Consider the following 13,324-nt stretch of genomic DNA (forward strand, 5'->3'; position numbering starts at 1 on the left):
TCCATTTGTAGCCTGGGTGAATGCTGACCCTCATAGGGTGATTGCAAAGGGTATGCCAACGTGATATTATGTTGAGAAGTTTGTTAGTGATGAGGCTGACATATGTGATCCTATTGCTTTATATCATTCCAGCCACAGGTTACTTATGGTAGGGTAAGCTCCTTGTGGGTGTTACATCACCTTAGAGCTGTGGTTTCCATGCCCTGGTAGCACCCATACCTGGATGTGGTGGGACTGCCCGGGTGCTGACTTGTAAGATCCCAGAATATCACTTTTGGATGCTGCTATGCAAGTGGGCTCCATCCCTCACACAGAGGGTTTTTGGCCTTCGGAGCATCCTTCATTCCATTAGAAAACGTGCTGACAAGACCAAGTGTGTAAGCTCCTCTTCCACACTCATATAAATCTAACTCAGCTCCTGCGGTAGCTGTCAGACGCCAGCAGTGCTGGGGGCTTTAGCTGAGTGACGTTCAGCTCACAATTTATTCCTTTCTGTTGTTGCAGCTATAAATAAAGATTCCACCGATACACGTAAGATGTGTCAAGGAAGCGCAGGCTTTGTCCTGGCATGCAGCTCTTCCACTTTTCTTCATATACACTATTAATGGCCTATTAATGAGCAAAGGCTCTAAATCACACCGGGACACCTCTGATTCTCAGGGTGTTCAGCAGCTGAAGTGTTGCCCCTCCAGTAAGTTAAACTGTAGAAGTTTTGTTTAAACGAGCATTCAGGCAGCTCAGGACCAGCCAAGACCTCATGCTGTTGTGTTCCCTTCCTGGGGAATAGAACTTGGATCTCCAGGAAGATGCTGTGTCGGCATCATTGGAGCAATGCTCAATTGCTCCCCACCTGTGCCTGCAGACCAGACCACTGGAGGTCCACGTGTTCTCTAAAGGCTCCAGAGAAATAAAACTTGTTTAATGGAGAGCAGAACTGTAGGAGTCGGAAGAGATCTCTTGAGGTCCCTCAGCCCAACCCCTTGCTAAATCAGGTTCCCTACAGCAAGTTGCAAGTAGGTAGATTTGTTGTGAAACCTAAGCTCATTTTGGCTGTGATAACACTTGGTTAAGTTGCTGACACAGTTGGGGCAGAGAGGCTCGCTGGGATGGCTTCCCTTGAGAAGGGTGGTTGTCAAGAGGGAAATGACACCACACTTTAGGTCGTTGGCACTGTGCTCTTGCAGAACATCTCCCATCTGTCAGCAGTCATTATGGCCACGCTCTGCTGCAGCTGCTTTGGAATTTGCTGTCCTAAGGCAAGTAATTTCAGAGCAAACCTAGCTGACCTCCAGCCCCTGCACCATTAAGTCCTGTAAATCTGCCCGGTAGGAATCCAGCATGGGGAGATGGCTGGGATAGGGGAGTAGTCTGAATTCCACTTTGTTTTTTTGAGGTGGGGGGCTGGTGGAAAAAGAGGATTCGTACCTCTGGAAAAAGATAATTGTTGGTAATATGGTTGAAAGAATAATGTGATGGATTAAAGTGCTTGATGGATTCAGAAGCTGACATACTAAGCAAAATGATGGAGAAAATAATTATTTGGGGGCATTACTATAATTGAGAGCTAAGCTAAATATCAGAATCTTTTCCTACATCAGTCACTGATCAGACCCAGCAAATAAAAGGTGCAGAATGTTTCCATGCTCCCTGTAGATTCATGTGCTCTGTGATCTGAATCGCAGAATGATTTGGGTTGGAAAGTGCCTTAAAGATCATCCAGTGTCAGTGCAAAGGCTGATGCATTCATTACTTAGGTGACTTCAGCAAACTGTGCAGGGATAGGAGCTCCTCCACAGTGCCATGCTTCGCACTGCCTGGGCCTGGGCTTAGAACCTGCTTGGATTTAATGGTGGATGTGTCATTTTTTTCCTTGTTGTAAATGCTGAGGGATCTGGTGGCCTCTGTGCTGAAACTTAAACTGGAACCCAACAAGTGGTGGTTGGAGTTGGTGCTCTTGGAGGTCCTTTCCAACCTGAAAGGAAGTCTCTATGGGGTGTCACCATCGGGCTCTGCGGGCACTATTTCTGTGGTATCTACATCATGGGTGATGAAGGTAGTGAGCTGTGATGAACACGTGGACTTTATTCTGTGCTTTTTGTGCTGTCCAAAAGCTGGAGGGCCATCTGTCACAGAGGGAAGAATTTACCTGGGGCCCCAGGCGAGAGGTGCTCAGGTTTCCTTGCCACTCACAGAGCAAAGCAAAGAGATCTGACACAACCAAACCTCCCCCAGAAAACAAACTGTTGCTCAGGAAAATCCCTCTGCAGAAAAATATCCTATATTCAACTGATGCTCGTGGCTCTCTCTTGTGTTAGCCGGGAAGCTCCCCTGTGTGTGTGGTCTCATGAAAACAGCAGTAATCTCTGTGTCCATACTGCAAGGTGGAGCTGTGCACGTGGCCATGGCTGCAGCAGGATGCGCCATCCCTGCACACCCAGGTGCAGTGTTGGAAGACCTGATGGGACTCTGCGTCCCAACGTGTCCTTTCCGAGCCGGTGCTGCAGCTCTTATGCTAAAAACAGGCTCTTTGGGGCCAGGTTATTGAAGCTGAGAACTTAGCAGAGCTTTTGGAAACATCTCTATTCCTTAGGAATTTTAAAACGTACCTACAGACCTTGCCAAAAATACCAAAGCCAATTTTTTAGACTGGGCAATAGGTTGTTAAGTCGGTAAGTGTGCTTTTAAAATATTATCCCCGAACAATAACCATCATCATTTCTATGGCTAATAAACCCCTGTGGTTTCATTGCCCTGGCTGCCAGAAATGCATTAAGGAACGGATTTTTGAGTGTTTGAATCATATGACTAATCCTGGCTGAACCAGCGTGAACATGCATTTCTTGGTGCAAATACGGGCTGAGTTGTTTGTCTCACGTGAAATGCAGCTCAGTCAGTGCTCATGCTCCTCCCTCTATCACTGAACCTCAGAACCATTAAGGCTGGAGAAGACCTCTAGGATCCCCAACCCACCCCCACCATGTGCTGGTGAGCATCTCTGAAGCTGTCTGTCTTTTTCTGGCTATTATAACTGAAGGTTGGATGGTGCTGTGTGGCTGATATGGAGCGCTGAGATGTCCTGATGGCCGGATAAGGTGGCTGTCAGCACAGTGTGCTTTTGTTTTGTGCCTCGTAAAGCAACTCAATATGAAACGCAGCCTCCTCTGGAGCTCCTAAGTGCACAGCAATTACACAAAATTTGCTCAACTCTTTCTTGTATCCGCTGACATCTAAGAGACAGAGAATGTGGCATTGGATGCATGGATCGATGGAGCCCCGATAGGCTGCGGCCCTCAATGGCTCTGTGTTCCCTCAGCATTCCCATTGTGAGGTTAAACCTGATAAATATGAGGAGATAATGCACATGGAAGGCCGGGATGTTTTGTTTCTCTGGGGGAAAGACACCCTTTTACTTTTATTGCCATCAAGTCAGAATTCATATTTATTTCTACTCCAGATAAAGTAAAGCACCATTAGTTTTCTGTTGTGGTTTTGGGATGTGGTTATGCTTTTAAAAAATAAACCTGATACAAGCCAGGAGGGGCAATCCAAGGCTGCAATTCTAGCATTGGAATGGACCTGCATGTAACAATGGTGGCATTCATGCTGCTCTGCAGAGGTTGGGAGCGAGCGGTTACCCACCCTGCCTTCCTGGGCTGAGAAGTTCAGTGCTGTGCTCCTTTCCTCTTTTTAAATAGGGAAAGATAGTGGGGGAATAAAAATAAAGCTGTGATTTCTCACAAAGAAGCTGGGTCCATCGTTGGCTGACAAGCTGTTCAATGAATGCTGAAAATCAGCTGCAGAAACCATAGCCAATGTATCTAGAATGAGCTGAACCAAAGTGCTGTTTCTGCTGAACTCATCTATGCTGTCTATTGGCATCAATCTCTTTGTTCTTCCTGCAGAGATACCATTGTTGACTTTCCTCAGGCATGGCTCTGAAATTCAGATCAACTCCAGAATTTAGGAAATGACCTTTTTTTTTTTTCCTCTCTTGTATGGGAGAGGAGATTCCCCTTCTGATCTCCTCTTGAGAATCTGGGTGTTATAAGCACCCGCTCACCCAGCTGGGTGAAGGACTCTGTGCATTAAAGGCACTTGGAAGACACAATAACATGCAGAAGGACAGGCACCCATAGCCATCAGTGCACGTGATGGGGCAGCCCGTCCTTGTCTCAAGGATTTGTGCTTTGCTCTCATTGAGCTCTGGGAAAACACCCATTAACTTGTAGTGCGTGAGAAGGGAATGAATTGGGAAGTTATCCATGTATCCTTTCCATAAATTTCTCCATTAATATGATTACGCCCTTGTCATTAATCATCTTGCATTAGCAAAATGTGCTTTTGGCTTGGAGGAATTCCATCTTGCGTTTCTCTCTCCCCCAGATTTCTGCTATAAGCCTTAAAGACAATTATCCTTTTCTCCAGGTTAACACGATAAAGTATTCCTTCTTGAATTGGAAAAGCAACCTGGAGCTCTCAGGTGCTTTTGGAGCACCCCACGCATATGGGAGGGGCTGGGACAGACCGATGGGGTCAACTTGGTGCTGCCTGAGTGCGAGAGGAGCGGCACAGAGATGTGCCCTTTGCTGAGGATTGCCTTGCTGCCCACGCTCAGGCTTTTGCTCCTCTTGAACTTGAGCAGCTTTTCCTGCCATGGAAGTGCTGTATGTCTCCCCAGCTGTTAGCAGGCTGAGCAGATCATCCCCAGGCGATCTCTGGTGGACTCACCCCTTCTTTCTGTCAGAAAATGTCCTTGGGTTGAATTGCTCCCATTCCTTTAATCTTCCTCTGCAGGTTGCAGCTGTTAGACCTCTGCCCCTTCTTGCTGCTCTCTTTGACACTTCTTTGATTCTCATATTTCCTCTTTCTCTCCCATTCCTGTGTTGCTGGTTCCAGAGCAGTGATGTGGGAGGACACGTGTCTCTGGGGTGGGAGCAAGGGGCAAATCCATGCTCAGACCATGCTCATCTTTTCATTGAACCATGGAGTGGTTGCATTGGAAGGCACCTCCAAGGTCGTAGAGCAATAGAACGATTGGGTTGAAAGAGACCTTAGAACCCAACCGAACACTATTTAAAGTGCTGAGATCTGTGGCCACTTCACCTCCTGAACTTCTAGGCTCCTCCGTCTCTTGAGACCACAATAAGAGCCCTTTTCCCCTCATAGCAGCAAGTCCGATGACCCACTAATGAGTCTGATCCCATTGCCAGCTGGACTGGATCCCAATCAAATGCTGTTTAAAGTGTATGTGTATGGTTAAGCATGATGAAAATGTCTGTGGTGAAAGTAGGCTGAAAAGGATCAGTTGTTGTTGTGCTAGTGTTGAGAACAGAATTATTGGGGTGGTAGTTATTGAATCATATACAGAAAATAATTAATGGAAAGGCCACAGCTCCCACTAATTTCTCTCCAACTGAAGCAATGTATTTTATTCAGTATTTTATAATTCCAAAAAAAAAAAAATTTTTTTTGAAAGAAAAAGCAACTTTTCAATATTCCAGGAAGCCACACATACATTCATCATGCACGTAATGATTTTCTCCAGTTGAACTGAGAAACAAACCACTCCGGATCTCTTCTATCCATCCTCTGTGCACCCGTGCTCACCAGAAGCCAGAAGGTGTGAGCACATGGAGGCCACCCGCTGTCATTGGGTTCTCCATCTCTGAACTGTGCAAATGTCACATGGAGCCAAAATTTAGGACTTCTGTGGGGCCAGGTATGGTCACAAAACAAGATCACACTGAAGGATGTGAGGCTTTGTGTCCCTTGTGCCATATATCCTTCCCTCCAGCCCCCTCTGGTTATAACCCCAGGGCTTTCTCAGCCAGCCAGTAGAATGTGGCTGGGGTTTTGTAGTTCAGCTCCTTATTTTGTAGTTCAGCTCAGTTATTTCATTCTCATGGCTCACCACAAGAGCAAAATAACTGGATGGGATCTGGACTGTCCATCTCCACATTCAGATCCTCTAAGTTTATCTCATCCTCCCTCATAAAGATTCCTTTGGCCAGCTTGGGAGCAGTTTAAAAGAAAATTAAGACAACAAAGATGCAATCGTGGAGTGACATATCATAATGAGACCTTTCAGTCTCTACAAACTTTCTCATTAACTTGCACCGAATGCAGACTTTAGAATTACAAAAGGATTTTCTCTCGCAGCCCATAAATAGTCTGTGCTTAAAACATACCACATTGTCTCCATCTTTTTGGCTTGTTCCCAAAGCAGCTTCTTTTGGCGTGCTGCAGTTGATGGGAATGATATTGAAGGAAGAACAAAGTACAGTTTTTCCAAAGGAAATAATAAATCTGCTGTGGGCTTTCAAAGCAGGCTCACATAATCAGCGAGCTTCTCTTTTTTGCCTGAGAATGTAGGAAGAGCACAGATGTTGCTTTGGACCATTAACATCTCAGCTATAAAGACATGCAAAGTATTTCCCAATGGCTTTTCTCTCTTTTTGTTTATTTTCTTATTTTATTAAGCTGAAAGCTTTTTTTTTACCTTGTGTATTAAACATACAGCCCCCAAACACCACAGTTCTGCCCAGCTGCCCATGTGTTAGCACAAACAATTGCTGTTTCCCTCTGCAGAATCATTTTATTTATGAATCAGCTTGTCATCTCATGTTTTATCTCCTTAATGTATAAATGGAAGGAAGATATCTAGCTGAAAAGGAGCTCCATCTGCCAAACAAGGGTGGCAGATTGGATTGTTGGCATGAGATAACCAACCCATCACAGTAAGAATGACCAAAGAGAGAGAGGCAAAAACCAACATGTTCTTCATGTCATGTTCCTCCTGTCAAATAATAATTAATAATATCCATTGATGAAATTTAGCTACAGAATAAATTGGTATTTGTTTAACAGCTCAATAAGGAGTGAAGGAGTTGTCAGCCTTGCATTAGTTCAGCATCAGTGGGCTTTGGATCAGGTGCTCCATGCCCTCTGGTGTCGAGCTTCAAGCCAAACATGGGCTCCTTGCTCCGGGACACCAAGCAGATCAAAAGGCGCTAAGGAAGGCTGGGGCTGCCTTCACACCGATGGATGTGATGTGCGTGTGATGCTGCAAAAGTGTGCAGCTTTCAGGATAATTCTGCCATTCCCAGGACCCTGCAAAATCTATAAGAATATGAAATTTGTCATGTTAGCCCCTCCTTTGGCTATTAGTATTATTATTTTTTAATCCCTCCTTTTTTATTCTGTCTTGGTTGTGTTCTCCATGTAGTTGTGGTGGAGAGTTGAGGACTTGCATAAAGTGTTCCCCCTGCAGTTAGCTGAATACTCAACAGCCGTTTTTAAGGAGCTACAAGTATCAGAAATTATTTGGAATCATCTTCTAATATATATTTTTTTTCTCCTAAAAAACCCAGAACGATCATCTCCAGAGAGCTCAGATATCTTGCACCATGGTTGTGAATGGAGTTCCATCCCGCCAGCAGCCAGGCACGAGTGGTGTTCCCCAGGGGTCAGCACTGGGGCTCATCCTATTTAATATCTGTATTGTATCTGGATGAGGGGTTTGGGTGTACCCTCTGTAAGTGTGCGGATGGCACGGAGTTGGGGAGCAGTGTCGATCTGCCCGATGGGCTGATCACTGGGCTGTGGCCAATGGGATGGAACTCAACAAGACCAAGTTTATCTTTGATGTTAAACAAATTGTAGTGTTGTAATACTGCAACGTGAAACACCGAGAGGGGAAAAAATAAGCAAGAAAGCTTCTGCTGGGGGGATTAAATTTGTCAGAAGTCATTAGGAGCTCTCCTGGTAGGTAGGGCTGAATGCAGACGTGTGTGTTTGCATTTTCAGACAGATCCAAGAGAGAGAGCTGACAGAGCACGGGACGATTGGGTTTGTTTCCAATTTTCCACCAGACTGTAATGAAATGCCACAATGCGTCCAAGCAAACTTCTCATTAGTCTCCCTATTAGTTTTCACTCCAGTAAATGAATGGCTGGTGCTACTGGCAGTCGACAATGGGCAGTGAGGGTCTCTTTCATGGCTGTCACTTTTCTCTTTGCAAAACAAGACAGTGCACGGGGGAAGAAAAAGTAACCCCCTTTTTACTCCACTAACTCTTTTTCTTTAGTCCTTTATTTTGTGGTGCTGAGTTTTTATGGCTGACAGAGGCCCAGAAGCACACTCTGTTGGTAGGGCTCCAATGGGTGCCACCAGGAATCTCCTCCTGGTGCCAACGCTGACAGCAAGGAACTACAGCATGCCATGCTGGAAGGTCTGTGGTGGGCTGGAGACTGGGGACATGTGGAGCACATTGGGAAAGCACGCCCGTGCCTCCTGCGGGAAGTACGGGGCTGTGTTGCCAAGTGTGAGGGCTTTGGTTGTTGGTCTTTGGCCGGAGCTTCTCTGCTGTATTTTTGAGCAAATTGAGCATTTGTTTCCTCTTTATTTTATATCTAATTCGTGTTTTTCATGACCTAACACCTGGAAGCAAGCATTTTGGGTATGCCTCTGTTTTGCTGTGGCACAGAAGCCTGCATTGGCTAAATACTCTAGTCTCCTATTAGCAGTTCCTTGCAGATATTGGGATTTCCCCTGATACTTCACCCTGGTTTTTCCTAATTCTCCTGTTTCCCTTTTCAACACCTTTATTTCTCCTCCTGCTCCTTGTCTTTGAGGCAGTACCGCTTCTTCCATCCAACCCACCATCATGTCCACTTTGCTTTTCAGACCTGACCTCCTTTCTCATAATGTTCTCGTGTTTGTTTGAAGTATTGTTTTTTCCTCATACCAGATAGGTGTTATATTTGGTTCTATTAGCTCATGATTTCTCAAAGAAATGTCCCAAAGGAATCCTATTTGAGAGCTACCATTAAAAATGAATGGATCTTGAGTTGGAATCCTCCTCTGTTTGAGATTCTTTTGTGCTTTGGGGTGTCAGACCGAGTGCACTTGGATCAAATAACTGACCAGATTTTTCTCTGTCCTCGAGCGATATGTGAACCAAGTCACACAGAGGACACAGGGCTGCCCAGTATGTCCTGTTCTTTATGAAATGCTGGGACCTAGTGGTGTGTCCCTGCTTTCACTGCTGGGAAAGTCATTTCTAAACAGTAGAGACCAGTAGCACCTTAACTTCCTTTGTAGGACTGGAAAATGTGATCTTGCTGATATCATGGAGCACCCCATTTAGGTTGCTCATTCAGTCTTCTGGCTCTGAATAGCTGGCTAACATTATTAAATGTTGTTAATTATGTCACTAATTGCATGTGAAGTCAAAGGCTGTTCGGGCATGCAGGAACCTAAGCCTTAGGTTTTAATTCAACTACGAAATACCGATAGCTCAGAATATGTCTCCAAGCTGTTGTCCTGGAATCTTTTACCAAATAACATGAACACAATTAAACTTGCTTAATGTTTGGAAATAGAACACTGTCAGGCTTGTTCCTGTGGCACAAAGTTTAGTGCCCTCGTTGCTGATATTGAACTTTTTCAGAGCATCATTTTCCTTAGCAGAAAAAGTAAACTCATGAGTGTCTACTATGAACCGTAATAATTAGGTGCATGTTTTAGAGGATGGACTGCTCTGAGACACAGATGCAAAGTAGTTTAGCCTTGCTTCTAGACTCGGTGATGATGGACATGAAATGAGGAGGCAGTAGAATCACGGAGCCAATGGGGTTGGAGAAGACCTCTCAGAACCCCAACCCATGCCCACTGCCCACGTCCCTCAGTGCCACATCTCCATGGCTCTGGGACACCCCCAGGAACAGTGATCCCCTCCCCACTCCTTGGGCAGCTGTGCCACTGCATTGACCACTCTTTGGAGAAGAAATGCTTCCTAAAACCAACCTGACCTTCCCATGGAGTAGGGGAATAGTCCTGACTTAGCTCCTTTGCAGTGTTTAAGGGAAAGTGAGGGATCTGATGCAGCAGTGTTAAGATGCGTGCTGCTGTTCATGGGAGCTATTTGCAGCCAGAGACATGGCTTTCGTTTTCACCAGCTGTGAGTAGGACACTCAGAAACCATCGCAAGCAAGCAATGAATAAACTGCATTGAAAGGCCGCAGTGGTGGCCCTGTTAAGCAGCACTGTGTTCTCATGCCTGGAAATGAGAAAGTGTCTAAAGATCTATGAAAATGGAGATCTATTTTTACACAGTGCACAAAGACAGAGTCACAGCATCTACAGCCTTGAGAAAAAACACCCAAACCATTTCTGAAGGAACAAATGTTCACGATTCATCCACCCTACAGACAAACACAGGATCTGTGACCAAGAGAACCAACATTACCGACCACTTCTGTCTATGATTGCTAACTCTTTCATATAGGCTTCCAAATTAATTAATGAGAGCTACTAATAGCTGGCCTTTGATTCTTCTGGATTAACCAGAACTCAGTGTGACAAAGTGCAGCATCCACTTGGAGGCTGTGGTTAATGGCTGCTGGTAGCCCTTCCATGCTCATATCAGTGCTATGGGATGCATTGGGTGCTTGGCCTCCAAGGAGGAACCCATGGCCCTCACAATATGTTCCCAGCCTTTCTGGGTCAACATCAATCACTTCTTTTATCCCCAAAGCTATATGGGACTCTTAAAATGCTTTACAATCTATTTTGTAACTTGCATGATTTTACATGTTATTTTAAACTTGACTTCATAAACAAAATTTCTGGGTTGCTTGAAATTCCCATTTTATACCTGGATGTACTGCTGAGTAGGGGCACCTTCTGCTTCTACTGGTGGAGGAGTGCAGTAAATAGATTTATTTAAAACTCAGTATTTTGCACTAGAGAAGCATGAAGCTCTGATCCCCCCTGTGCCAATTACAGCTTTGTAGCCCCACTCTGTTGTGACCCTTTCCAGCTTTTCCTGCTGCTGTGCCATAGCATTGCTGCTCCTTCTGTGCTCTGTGCGCTGACCCCATTGCCCTGCTGGGGTGGTCACTAACACTGGATGCTCTGGCCAGGTGAGTCTGTTCCTATTAACAACATTTGTGGGAATAGATACAAAAATAATGATTAAGTCCTATTGATCAGATTAGGCTTTTTCATTCTAAAAGACCTGAGTCAAGAACTTGGTCCTAGGGTGGTTGGCCCTCTGATAGTGGCACTCATTGTCTTCCCCCTTCCCAACCTTCTGTTCTCGTTAGCTGAGAGATTTATCTGTGTGTTGGGGTGAGGCTGCCATCACAGATAGGGCCATGGTTAGCACCCAATGCCCGAGGTGCCCCAGCCGGTTCTACAGCCACTTAATGAAACATGTGGGTAATCCCCGGGTGCTCCTCCCCAGGCAATGCACTGCCTGATGTGCAGTATTCTTCCTGCAAAACCACAGAGTCTGTAAAACCAACGTTTGTACCACAGTAACCCTAAGAGAAAGATGTGTCCTCCATTTCCAAGTAGGTAAGCAATCAGCATCTCCTCTAAATGTGTGGGTCTGACTTGGCAGCCTCACTGGATGAGTGAACAGAAATCATGTCAGCAGAGCAACGCGTGGGGAAATGGAATCCCAGAGGGGAGTGCACGCGTGGTGGTGCTCAAAACACAGAGGACAGAAATACCCTTGGCCTGGTCCATGAGGTGCTCGGGAGCGTGCGCTCTGCAGGTTGCATTCCCATGACATGCAGGGAGGAAACGGGAGCAGGAAATACCGGTGTGTGCAGGGCTGGGGACGGGCTGCGCTGCTCCTCCGTGCCTGACTTAGTGCCGGTGCTTCGGGGGGGAAGAGTCTCCTTGTCTGTTTTGAATGCTTTCTGCATGACTAATTAATGTTCTGAAATAAGTGGTGTTGTTAAACTCTATGCTGGTACAGGCAGCCGGCAGTCGTGGCTCCTGTCCAATACTTTATCTAATCTTTGCTTTGTCAAGGACGGGGCACTGCTTGTCATCTAAAAGCCACTTAACTGCACTACAACGTGATGTCATGCTGCTCTACATGCGCGTCGATATTTATGCTCCGTCTGTTGGGAAACAGCCCTGAATACAGCGAGCCGTACGTAATTACATTCTTTGCATGATAACAAAACCCACTTGAAACTGGCAAGAGATGAAACCCCACAGCCTGGCATATGGGATTTTGCAGGAGCGGAGCGTTCTGTAACATTATGCTGGGATAAGGCAGCCTGATTCACCGTGGGGAAGGACACTCCCTCCGGAGCAAAGCATTTGCTGTCGTCCCTCCGGCGTGGCAGCACCAGCACTGGAGCTGCTGGGGTGAGTACAATGGGGGCTGCTCCCATCTGCCTGCTGTGACCCCCCCCCCCCACCCCATATAGCAACCCGTGCATGCTCAGGGTGTCACCTATCTATGCTGGGCTTCTGCTTCCAGGGGAGCATGCTTTGAATTTACACTTTGCCATATGTAGGTTTCCTTCCTAAGACAGGGAAGACTTGTGTGAGAGAGTAGAATGTTAAAATAATAATCAGTTGGGTTATATATCATAGAGTCATAGAATGGTTGGACTGGAAGGGACCTTAAAGATCATAGAGTCATAGAATGTATTGGGTTGGAAGGGACCTTAAAGATCACCCATTTCCAGCCCCCTGCCATGGGAAGGGTTGCCACCCACTAAATTAGGCAATAGATGTGCATATATATACATACCATGCATATGTATATATATATGTGCCTAAACTAACTTAGCATCTCATTCATAACAAAGCATAAAAGAAACCCCGAGCTCAGCACGGGCCGTGCCCTGCTGAGATCCCCACCTCCCTCCCCAGCCAGGGTAGAACCGACAGCAGCACAGGACGGAGGGGGCAGAACTCCCAACCCAGGGCCAGCAGCAGTGTGAGCAGCAGGAGGATGAGGATGCTGCTGGGTCCCCACCACGCTGAGAGCACAACGGGAGCCCCCTGAAGCACGGGACATGGCGCAGAGGTACTGCTCCTGTGTTGTGTGTGATATCTGCTTTTCCTTATTTTGCATTAAAGTGGAAATGTGAGTGTTTTGTGCCGGTTGGGTGAGCAAATAGTTACGGTAATGTGCATTCCGTGCCCGGCTCGTGCTGCTCTGCACGGCTCGTTTGGATTTGGCTGGGTGACAAAGGGTGGGTGTGATTCCCGAGTGTCCGTGAAAATGTGGTTCTTCACAAACTGTTTTCAAAGTAAAAGCAAATGCAGTAGTTGTACAGAACTCTGCAAAGGAGAAATGTATTGTAAAAGAGCTTCCACTCCTCAATATTAATGAAAAAATCTACAAACAGACACCTATCGCTATGGAAAAGAATACATTTCTTAGGAAAATAAATGATTACAGTTGTAGGCAATGCATGCCCTCTTTTCTGCCAAAAAATGCTTCAGTTGGAGGCAGAATTGACTGTTTATTGGTGATGGTTATGTTTTGCGGCGAGTGGAGTGGAAG

At 45.9% G+C, this 13,324-nt stretch overlaps 1 protein-coding gene across 3 annotated transcripts in view; it reads left to right on the top strand.

Moving 5' to 3' along the window:
• Positions 1-13,324, top strand: part of LYPD6 (LY6/PLAUR domain containing 6) — a 40,989-nt gene that overhangs the window by 3,458 nt on the left and 24,207 nt on the right. The window contains exons 1-2 of one of the 3 annotated variants that reach the window (XM_001234905.6): positions 12,099-12,171; positions 12,685-12,841. The exons of 1 other annotated variant lie outside the window; for it this stretch is intronic. The gene's annotated coding sequence lies outside the window, so the exon portion shown is untranslated. Of the gene's footprint in view, positions 1-12,098; positions 12,172-12,684; positions 12,842-13,324 lie in introns of those variants that run through there. One more of the 3 variants, XM_040704389.2, reaches the window with a different exon arrangement.

Source organism: Gallus gallus, chromosome 7 (genome assembly GCF_016699485.2).
Source record: "Gallus gallus isolate bGalGal1 chromosome 7, bGalGal1.mat.broiler.GRCg7b, whole genome shotgun sequence".
NCBI lineage: Eukaryota > Metazoa > Chordata > Aves > Galliformes > Phasianidae > Gallus > Gallus gallus.